This window comes from Hypanus sabinus, chromosome 8 (assembly GCF_030144855.1).
Source record: "Hypanus sabinus isolate sHypSab1 chromosome 8, sHypSab1.hap1, whole genome shotgun sequence".
In the NCBI taxonomy this organism is placed as follows: Eukaryota; Metazoa; Chordata; class Chondrichthyes; order Myliobatiformes; family Dasyatidae; genus Hypanus; species Hypanus sabinus.
In genome coordinates, this window is record NC_082713.1 from 68131757 (window position 1) to 68143925 (window position 12169).

The 12169-nt window shown below is 40.7% G+C and overlaps 1 protein-coding gene across 10 annotated transcripts in view; it reads left to right on the forward strand.

Moving 5' to 3' along the window:
- Positions 1–12169, forward strand: part of LOC132398212 (uncharacterized) — an 89126-nt gene that overhangs the window by 37312 nt on the left and 39645 nt on the right. The window lies entirely within an intron of this gene.

The following is a 12169-nucleotide window of genomic DNA, read 5'->3' on the forward strand; positions in this document are numbered from 1 at the left end:
TGTCTGGTTCCTTGTCAAATTTACAGGGGGTCAGTAGACTTTTCTTATTGGCAACAACAAAAAACGTTGCAAAAGGTATTTTAAACACACAATTTACTAATTAATATATAGGATTTTGTTTTTGCAATTTTCTATTTAGTTGAGTCCAATACAAGAAAAGAATATATTAAAAAAAAATCTCTGTCACAGAGGCACCTTGTGATGTTTTAGGGGTAAAAGATGCTACAAGGTTAGTATTGTAAACAGCTTAATTTTTGGTGGAAATTAAGTGAGCATAAGAAACTTAATGCGTATTTCATACATTTGCGTCAATTTACCTTTTTTGTCTGCTACATGGCTGACTTGTATTTCTGTGTTCTCAGTTAGTGTCTACTGTTCATATTGTTTTTATTTAGCATGTTCCTTCTTATCTTATCAGTGCTGATTTGTTACTGATTTTTGAAGACAATATTTGGGGCTGCAGTAAGAGATTTGCATTTAATCAGGCACGATGCCAAAATTGTGGTATATTAAATGTGACATAGCAGACTAAATATACACTAGAGGCAATGCTTTACATATCCATTAGCAGATCTCCTGTGGTATTGTTCACGGTGCGACAGATGCTACACTGTTGCTGGGATGGGTAGAAAGAGAGGATTTGGTTACATCTTTCCTCTAAAAGAATTTGAAAAAGAAAATTGAAAGGTAATTGCTAAAAGATCAAGAAATATCACACCACTTCTGAATAACAAAGTGAAGGGGGTGAGATTCAACAGCAGGATTAAATGACCAGGATAAATGGCCAAGTGCAGATACTTAATGGGGAGAGAATAGGATGGTGCTGCATTCTCCAGCAATCTGCACTGACTGTAGACCTATCGGTTACACCACAGAGGGAACTAGAGGGATGAGGTGTGTGAGTTTTGGGGAGTGCGGGGAAAGCTAAAGGGGACCCTTAGTGCAAGTCTGCTCATTTCAAAAGGAGCCTCTGTGATGTATTGCCATCAGTTGGGGATGCAAAGGGGATGAGTAAAACAAATTGGAAAGAAATCTTGACTAGCCAGCTGATACAGCTGGAGCAGTTTAAGATGACACTAGGTGTGGGACAGCTTACTGGCAGTTTGAAAGGCAGGGAATTCAATTAAAATCATTACTGGTAACACCTTTTCTGAAGTAAATTGTGATAAGTTATCACCACAAACAAAGAAGAGGTGAGCGAAGGTGAGGTGAATTCGAGAGATGAGCCGTGCCGGTGCATTGCAAAATTGGCACAGATGAAGTGAGCGATTTGGAGAGGAGAAAGTCGAGGCATAAGAATTTTGATGCCTGTCCAACTAACCTGGGTGCGAGGTTGGATTGCTCTAAGTGCCGACCCAATTTGGACAGGTCGAGAACGGCTTTGGCCTGGGTGGTAAAAACTGGACCTAGAGTGAATCACTGAGCTGTGTGGTCTAGGCCTGGTGCATTTCGCAGGGTACAATCCTCTGTTTGGACAAATTTAAACAGTAGTCAGATAGACTGAAAGGTAGAGTGTCAGGATCGGATGTGAGAGTTGGGCTGATTTTCCTTGCTCTCCCTGCAACATTCACTTCTCCCTCCATGGTGTTGAGACGGTCTCTGTGTGGTGAAATACATATACTTGTCTGGACACGCCGCTCTGATGACTGCTCCTGTGACTCCCCCCACAGACCCCGGTATAAAGACAGTTGGAGGCACTGCTCCTCCCTCAGTCTCCAGGATGTTGTGTGGTGGTCTCTTGCAGCTAATAAAAGCCTATTGTTCGCCTCCCATCTCTGAGAGTTATTGATGGTGCATCACCCTGGTTGCTGTGCTTTGTGTCCGTGAGTTTCATGGTGATTTGTCTTACTAAGGTGATGAACTGACACCAAGGCTTTGGGCCTACTCTGGGCTGCCTTGGGGATTTTGATCTAAGGTTCAGGTTGGTTCAGAATGCTGTTGCTTACATCTATTGTTGGCACGATCTGTTTTTTTTTTCATTTTTCTCTGCATATTGGGAGTTGGTCTTTACTTATTTTTAATTGGTTCTTTCGAGTTTCTTGCTTTGTGGCTGCCTGAAAGCAGACAAATCTCAAGGTTGTATTATTTATACATTCTTTGATAATAAATGTACTTTGAATCTTTAAACAGTTTTAACTGTCAAATATTCACAATACTAAATCTTTCAATGTTTTAGATGTTTAAAAATGAATATATTCCAAAAATATTAACACTTCTGAAAACTAATAAAAATTTTAAACACTTAAATATATTTAAAAGGACTCAAGCAATTATGAAAATACCTCTCTGAGTGCTTGGCCCTCTGTAGTCTGTGTGCTCCTTCGACATGAATTGATAAGCTCTCTCAGCACAAGATGCGAAGTGAGTGTTTGCTGGCAAGGAATTTCCACTGTTAAATATAAACAATTACTGCGACCTGTATTCCCATGGGGAGTCCACCTTTGCAGCACATTTGAACAAATAATGGCAACTTTGGAACTTTTACAACTGTACCAAAATCCTGAAGCTGCTCGCAATTAGGTAGGGAAAAGTTGTTCATCATTCAATTTATAGTAAATGTTCCGAACATTCAATATCCTACTTGAATATGATTTTGTTGTATATTTTCTTTCAGAATTTTTGTACACATAAAAAGTGACTACATTAAAAAAAATCCCAGCCACCATTTCTAAGTCTTTATGACCTAGTAATTTCAACTGAGTTTCAATGCATAGTTACACTTTATCATGCACACTTCCTCTCTTGACCAATCTTTCTTCCCTTTCATCTTTTTTCCTAAGTTCACATTGCACACTCCTGTGTTCAGATTGAGGAGAGATGATCCAGTGCTCTAACCCTCCCAGGGCTTACCTGGGTCATGAACACTCCCTGAGGAGCAGGTTAGAAGGGCCTTTGTGTGATGAAACATACAGTGTCACTGGTGCAGCAGTGATGGCTAATATAGACCTTGAACTGATGTTGACAAAGGAGTTGGCTTTGCTGGCTGAAAGTTTTGAGAGCCTTACTTTGGGAGGGAAGGTATTGGAGGCACACATGTAAGGATATTGGAAGCTGTCTGTAGCCATGGCTGAAAGCATTAAGGGTATTGTCATTCAGTGCCAGTGCTGTCAACTTACCTGACAACAGCACTGTGGCCTGTCCTTGTATTAATGTGGTCAGGTGTAACAGAAGCGTCACTACTGTTTGATGGTTACAGCAGGAGTCAACAACCGCACATTTATGGAGATCTTACTGAAACCCAAAGGGATTCCATGTAGGTGGGTTTCAAGGTGTAAAGAATGGCAGGATCCTGATGAAGGATCTCGTCTCAAAACATTGACTATACAATTTTCTATAGAAGCTGCCTGGCCTGCTGAGTTCCTCCAGCATTTTGTGTTTGTTGAGTGAATGAGATGCTTTGGATAGGATGGGAGGGAGGGGATTGACCTGCAATCTCATCATTTGATGCGAAGAAAATTATTTAAGAAAATGGCAATGACTTTGCGGCAGCAATACCTATAGCCCTCTCTCAGGATCTGTCCCTTGCAATCCATTATAATTGCAATGCACCATTGAGGCCAAGTGTCCTGATAACAGTTTGTGTGGTCATGGACAATAGCAACCACACATTACCATCCATAAATATCAAAACAGACTACTTCAAAATCTTCCCACCTTTTCTAGGGAAGACCCCATAGGATAAGTATTAGGAATGTTATTTTAAAGAAATGCTCATTGTACTGGTCACCTCGGCTGAAGAATTAATTGTGTATAAAATAAATCATCTTTATAGTAGCTGAAATACAAATCTGTGAGTTTCAATGCTGGTGTAAGGGATGTTTAAAGATGCATCTACACATAGAATATGAATTTATAGAGAAGATGTAAAAACACTTTGCAATATTTAAGCTATGATTTGATCTCCTGTACCTAAGGAAGATAATGAGATTCTGCTTCTCCTTAATGTTCTTTTCCTAGGATTATCTTCATCTAGTGCTCAATAATTCACTAATTGCAGGCCTCCCGATCATACAATGTATGATGATATCAGGTGCACATTATAAAAAAGCTCAGAGCAGAGGCTCATTGCAACACGTTCTTGCCCTTAAGTTGGTAGGTTGTGGGTTTGTATTTTGGCACATATTTGGGCTCCATTGCAACTCTTTTAACTTGCTGTGTTGAGTACCCTGCTACGTTGGGAACACAATAAAGCCATCTGCAGACAGGGCTTCCTACTTGCTGAGTTGGCTAAGTTAAATTTCAGTGAGTGAAGGAGATGCATGGATGAAAATTATCTTCACACTAAACTCTGCTGCCATTCCCATCAAATCAATTGTACATATAATTCAACCATAACCTAAAGTAGTTTCTATATAAATGTATGACTTTAAAGTAGTAATGTATAATTGTATAGAATCCAAAACAAGATAATATATAGTTAAATATTCTAATAGACATGCCTAACAACTCAGAGCTCCCTACATCACAATTCTTTTTATACCTTGAAGAATGTATGATTGAGTGCTATAATATAATCTGCTGTGATCTGTTCATTGCGGACAGAATGAAGGGTATGCTCTTCCTACAGAGGTAAATCTAAATGCTGAGATTTGATTTAAAGTGACACAGCTTTTGAAAGTGCACTCATTTTCATGAAATCATGTCCAATCAGTATGTGACTGGAAATAAAATTCCAAAATAAAATTTATGTAGGAGAATTGTAATGTCTCACTATGGCTGTTAATATTCATAATTAAAAACTAAAAAACCTTGCTTCTTGGTAATTTAATTATTTTGTCTCTGCTGCCCTTGCAGTGAGTTATGAACAAAGCTAGGCAGGGAGTTAAGCACCTTCTTGGAAAATCACCTGAGCCGCAAGCTTTCTTTAGGGTTTTTAATGAGAAATCCCTGTGAAACTGCAGCAAGTTAAGTAAAATGTGTTTTAGATTCAATAAAGAATCGTTGCACACCTGAATATACAAATATTATTGATTTTTATTACCATCACCATTAAACAGGGTAACACACACCTGCAACATATACCATGGACTAGAGTGAACTCATGGCAGAATGATAGCTTAATAGTGATGAATGATAAACATAACAACTCCTTCAATGCACTGTATATTTACTAAATGTTCAATATTAAGAAAGCTTAAAACTCACAGATATTGCTGCTTCAAGAGCAAACGAAGAATCGGTGGAGATAGCTGTCTTTCTACTGTGTTTGCTCCAAGTTAAAATTCAAATTAACCCTCACAGGAAATGATGTAAAAAGCATCTTATAAACAGGAAGCAATGTTTGTACAAGACAAACTGCATGCAAAATGAACAGCACCTCTAAATACATCCATAAGTTGTCAATCTTTAACTACTGAAAGTAAAATTCAAATGATCATTTCATTAAGTCCTTGTCAGAAGAAGGGCCATCTCAGAGACTGTTCTTCAAAGCAGTCTTACTGCACAGCTTTTAACTGTTCTCAATTTGAAGGTGTTGGTCTTGATGACATATTTGCTCATGCTAATGTCTGATAAGTAGTCTGGTGACAGTGCTCAAAAGGAATGACAATTGGGTGAGGTATATCTAGCGAGTTGTGCTCTCTCAATATGTGCTCCAACTTGTGTAGCCCCTCAGGGTCAAGGGAGGGATAGAGTTCACTAAGGTAACTTTAGATTGGGAGAGGTTTCTGTTTTGTGATGCACTGCACATCCTTTGCATTCACCTGTCTTTGAACAACAAGAGAGATACTAACTTCTGTCTGGTTCAGTTGCTCTGCAGAAAGGTTGCTCACAAATGTACCAATCACTGCAAAGGCTGTCTTTGTCTACCCCTACAATCTTCACTTTCACATAGATACTACTCTCACAGGGTCTGAGATTATTTTGGCTCCCATTCTCCAGGACATTAGTCTTAAGTGCACTAACAGTGTGCTGATCGAGGCAGACTTCACCCATAATGACCCAACCCAGGTCCAGTTGTTGAGCATAAGTTGCATCATGCCAACCATGTGCTGTTCATGTGCCTTATATGCACAGATGGTGTGTCTGCCAAGCAAAAGGAGAATCTCAGCTGAAGAGTCAGGTGGGAGGTTCTTGTCAGCGATGTCTTTAAGATGTGAACAATCAGCTTCAGGAGTGGATTTAATCTTTGTTGTTGGGAATATGGTCACAGTCAATGAGTGCTGTCGGGGCTAAGCAGACCTCCCCTCATGACAAATCCACTGGCTCTGTTCTGATGTTCCAGTATTTATCTTTAGAATACCTTTGGAAGGAACGATGTCTGATGACTCCCCACCATGCTCTGCTGTTGGGGAGTGCTGAAACCAATATCCCAGGATGCTGGCCCTGAATTTATAACTGTATCTAGATTACTTCTTCTGAAGTGTCAATAGGTTCTTGTCTCTGTTTTTTGTACACCACTGGTACGTGTCCATCCATATTCTGTAATATATTGTTACTGCTTCTCCGGTTCTCCTTGTTACCCTCCCCAGATTCTCCACCGCTCTCCTGTCTACATTCAGACTGACTCTGCCCCACAGCTTCTCTGGCCAGTCTCAGCATCTCACTCAAACTACTGTCCAAAGGTGATCTATCACCATAGCCTGGCGCGGCGAATGAGGACTGTGCAGTTAGTTCCGCTGTAGCTTTTGTAAAGGTGAGCCACTGATGCACTGTTCAGCTCTTGGCTGCTTTTGTTTTATGGTGAACACCCATGTGTTTCCAATTTGGGTGACCTTGGGGATTTCTCACTTTCTACCTTAAATGAGGATTCCTCTTTCTTTGGGGTTGAATCTGAAGCAGAAGCTGCAATTTCAAGAGAAGGACTGAGTAAAAATTTGTTGTGAAGCATGACAGAAAAATAGTTTCTGTCTTTGCCTGCTGCTTTGATTTCTTTCTCTGTTCAGCAACCATGTTGCAGTGGAAGGCTTGCTCCAATGGTCAGTTCTTCAGTCATTTTTCAAAAGAGTTGACCACCGCCGTCTAAGTCAATTGCTGATTCACACACGGAAGCCTCAGCTTCGCACTCCTTCTTCACCACACTCGGTGTAGCTTCTACATGAGCTTTTTCCATGTCTGCGCATGCTTCCTCCATGTCTAAATATGCTTTTTCCATTAGCATTTAGACTTTGCGTTTACATAGATAGCTCTCATTCTTGCCATTTTAGCTCTGGCGCAGGCTCGTGCTGCAGCTCTGCTTAGTGTGGCTTTGCTTGAGCATTGCAGAGCTGCAACTGATGTGCCACATTCTGACCTGACTCCCAGGGCTCAGCGATCAACATTGCTGGAGTCAGAAGCTGACATTGTAGCGTACATCGCCTCTAGAGGCAGAAACACTTCCCGCCTGGCATCCATAAGATGTCAACCTTAATTATTGAAACTAAAAGTCAAATGATCATTTCATGAAGTCTTTGGCAAATGAAGGACAGTCTCAGAGACTGGTCTTGAAAACAGTTTTACTATCCAGTCTTTAACCATTTTTGCTTCATAAATGTTGACGTTGATGCTCATGATAATGTCTTGTGAACAGATTGGTTTCACAGTGCTCACATTGGATTGTACTGAATTGACTTTATTTCTTACATCCTTCACCTACATGAGGAGTAAAAATCTTCATGTTACATCTCTGTCTAAATGTGAAATGGCCAATTTATAGTAATTTATATTAGTATGTACAACATGACAGTCAATATAACATAGAAATACAGTTGTATCAGCATGAATTAAGCAACCTGGTTGAGGAAGCTGTGCTGGAGCCTATTGGTCCTGGCTTTTATGTTGTGGTACTGTTTCCTGGATGGTAACAGCGGGAAAAGTTTGTGGTTGGGTGATTCAGATCCCCAATGATCCTTCAGGCCCTTTTTACACACCTGCCTTGTGGGTGGGTTACCCCTGAATAGTGGGAAGTTCACAACTACAGATCTGCTGGGCTGTCCACACCACTCTCTGCAGAGTTCTGCCCTTGAGGTTAAGTACAGTTCCCATACTAGGCAGTGGTGCAGCCAGTCAGGATGCTCTCAATTGTGCCCCTATAGTAATTTCTTAGATTTGGGGATGCATACCAAACTCCCTCAACTGTCTGAGGTGAAAGAGGCACTGTTGTGCCTTTTTCACCACACAGGCAGTATGTATAGACCACTTGAGATGCTCGGCGATGTTTATGTCAAGCAACTTAAAGGTGTTCATCCTCTCAACCCCAGATCCTTTGATGTCAATAGGGGCTAGCCTGTCTCCATTCCTCCGTAGTTCACAACCAGCTCCTTTGTTTTTGTGACATTGAGGGAGAGATTGTTTTCTTGACGCCACTGTGTCAGGGTGATGACTTCTTCTCTGTAGGCTGCCTCATTATTATTTGAGTTTAGACCAATCAGAGTAGTGCCATCAGCAAATTTAATTAGCAGGTTGGAGCTGTGGGTGGCAACACAGTCATGGCATACAGAGAATACAGGAAGGGCTTAGTACACAGCCCTGAGGGGCACCTGTGTTAAGAGTCAGCAGGACAGAGGTGAGGGAGCCCACTCTTACCACCTGCCGGTGATCTGAGAGGAAGTCCGGGATACAGCTACACATGACAGAGTGAAGGTTGAGGCCTCTGACTTCTTGTTGAGCCTGGAGGAAATTATAGTGTTGAATGCTGAATTGTAGTCCAGGAACAGCATTCTTCTTCTCCAGATGTGTAAAGACGGTGTGTAGAGCTATACCTCTGAATGATGTACCTCTGAAGTGAGTTGTGCCTTCTTAATATGTTCTCCAACTTGCTGTAGCCCCCTCAGAGTCAAGAAAGGGATAGAGTTCACTAAGGAATCTGTAGAGGCAGAACATTGTCCTTGTTTTATTCATAAAAGGTTTCAAGCAGTTCATATTATAATTGTATGAATGCAGTTTTAGTTTTATTGTGCATGTATTTAATCAGTAGTTTCTCCATGAAATCACTGCCATTGAATATTAGAGATCAGCAGGGTATATTTTTTTCCCTAAGTAATTGTATCCAGCAATACGGACCAGTGGTTCACAATGCAGAATATGAAAATGAAATCAGGGCAACATTAAAACTGTTTTTCCATGACAGTGCAGTGGTTAATTGCATCATGTTGGTTGGATAATTTGCTATGCTGATCAGGGAGACCCATGTTCAGCTTTTATGTATGCTGGGTTAACAAATCTCAGCTGTGAGATGTTTTAGCTGGAATGACATTATGGGGGGAAAATCATCCTCTTTTTTTGTCACCATACTGTGACCTTATTAGAAAGTGTGCATGTTTGTGCATGTGCGCTGTAGCAGCATTGGCTTTGCTATCACAACCTCCATCCACATTGCTACTCCAGGCAGTTCCACCGCTTGTAAATTCATGGCTAGCATCATTTGGATGCCCAAGTTGAATGTATTCATGACACAATTTATATATAAATCTTTTTCCTCAATATTGAAATCTGCTGCTGCTGAAACACTTTTGAGGAAAATTCCACTTGTGAATTAACATCTACCCTAATTTCTGAAGGGTCTAATTCCTATTTATTGTTAAAGACGAATGTGTGCTGATTTCCCTTTGACTAAGGGGCCCTTGAGTAAGACAAGTCTTGACACTGGCTTGCCTGATAGGGAGGAAGAAAGTACAGCATGTGTAGCTTGAAAATTTAAACTAAGATGCCACTGCTGAAATCTGAAATAAAATGGAAAATGCTGAAAATTCTCAGCAGATCAGACAACATCTGTGGAAAGTGGAACAGTTCATGTTTTATGGATGAACTTAGTCCAAGTAGCGGATAAGGTGGAGGAGGACAATGGGTGCAATGAATAGAATTTGTATAGAAATAATAGAGCAGTTAAGGCAAGATGAAGTTTTATTGCTAGATGATGTTGTACAGTCTGACAATGCAAAAAAGTGAAATAAAAAATAAAAGTGAAATGGTTAGTTCTCTTACAAATCAAAAGACAGCAAGTTTTCTGAAGCTGGAGTAAATGATACTGAATCTGGAGGATGAAAGATGAAGCGTTGCTCCTTGAGAATGCGTCGTGCCTTGTTGCAACAGTGTAGGAGATCACAGAGAGAGAGGTCAGAGTGAGAGTGAGAGTGAGATGGTGAATTAAGGTAGTGGGTCTGCAGAAACTTGAGATCATGCCTGTGGACTCACTGCAGTTGTTGCACAAAGCAAACATCTAATCTGCATTTGGTTTCTGCTAAGTAGAGGAAATCAAATTATGAATACTAAGAGCAAATGTTTTACTGGGAAAGATGGGTTCTCTGGATGGTGGGAAAGGAAAAGGTCAAAGGACACATTTGTTTTCACCTCCAATGATTGCTTAGGAAGGTGTTGGAGGATGGGTGATGGAAGAGTAGACCAGAGAGTTGCAAAGGGATTGATTCCTTTGCAATGCTGAAAGGGAAGAAGAGGCATATAGTGTCTAGTGATGGAATCTTGTTGGAGATGGCAGTGATTGTGAAACATTTTTCTTTGAACCTGGAGGAAGTTTCAGGGCAAGTCTGTTTTTGTCCTTCTCAGGAGGAGGGGAGTTAAGAGTGGAGAGGCAATAAATAGATTATCTTTGGTTAACTGTGGTAGTAGGGCAGATATGGTTCAGATATTTCCTAGATACCTGTGCAGAGTGTCTTATCATTGAAACAAATGCAATGGAGAAGAAGGAACTAAGGGAATGGATGAGGGGCCTTACAGGATGCACGGTGAGACATTGTATAATGAGGGCAGCGATGGGAGTCTGTGGATATTGGTGGCTTAACTTGTAAAAATTGATGTATTTAGTGTCATTTTAACTTTTGTTCATTCTTTAGAAATATAATCATTCTATAAGAAAGTTAATCACTGTTACCCCGATTTTGAAAAACTACTGCCGGTAACAAATTGGGTAACTGAAGATTGAGAGGGCGCTGCTATGGTACAACTGTAGCATTCAGCCTTTGCTCAGTCTAAAATTAACCTGATCCACTGAGACTGACAGCTAACAGAAATTTATATGGTTTTGTTTTAAATATTTTTTCCATTATTTCACTATGTGTAGGTGTTAATGACAAAGACAGTATTTATTGCCCAAATTGCTCTAAAGTTTAAAGGTTTACTGGAATACTTCAGAAGAAGGATAGAACCAACAATAATGTTGTGGCTTTGCAGTCACATATAGACCAAACAAGATAAAGCTGCAGATTTCCTTCTATAATAGACATCAACAAAGTAGGCATGTTTTTACACCAATACACATCTTCCATTATCAATGTTACACATTCAAAATTATTTTAATAACTGTACAGATCCTATGGGCCAGCTGGTGGTGTAGTGGCATCAGCATTAGACTGCAAGGCAGATGGGCCCGAGTTCAAATCCAGCCAGGTCCCAACCTGGGCAGCAGCAGTATCTGCGTGGAAGAAAGGCCTGGCAATCTACTTCTGAATCTTGCTATGAAAACCCAATAGGTCCGTGCTCCATGAAGTCACGAAGAGTTGGACTCGACTAAATGACTGATCAACAACAACAACAAACAGATCCTATTTGATCTAATCAGTATCTTGTTTGTTATAAAGGGGGGGGGGGGATAGTTTAGGCAGCTGTATCTGGGAAAGCCTCCCATCACACAAACATTGGTTTAAAAGGCCATCAACACACATGCATGACATTTATTGATTATAGCCCTCAGTGTTAATCACTAGGAGGCCCCATGTGCCATCTAGGCACTAAGGGTTCAGACGACAATGACCTTAATCACCGGGATTCTAAACTTTGACCTCTGTATCTCCCCCTGAAACTGGTTCCTCAGATTCCTCATCAGGAGACCACAGACAGGTGATAACATTTCCTCCTCGCGGACAGTCTGTACAGGCACACCTCAAGGATGCATATTTAGCCCACTACTCATCTCTCTCTCTCTACACTCATGACTGCACGACCAGCGCAGCTCAAATTCCACCTTTAAATCTGAGATGACATCACTGTTGTTGGTAAAACCTCAGATGGCACTGAGGAGGTGCACAGGAGTAAGATACATCAGCTGGTTGAACAGTATCACAACTAATTCACACTCAATGTTAGCAAGACCAAGGAATTACTTGTGGATTTTAGGCAGAGGGAGTCAGGTTAATATGCACCAATCCTCAATGGTGAAAAAAGTGAGTAACTTCAAGTTCCTGAATGATAACATCTCAGAGGATTTCTCCTGGGCCCAACATATTGGTGAAATTATGAA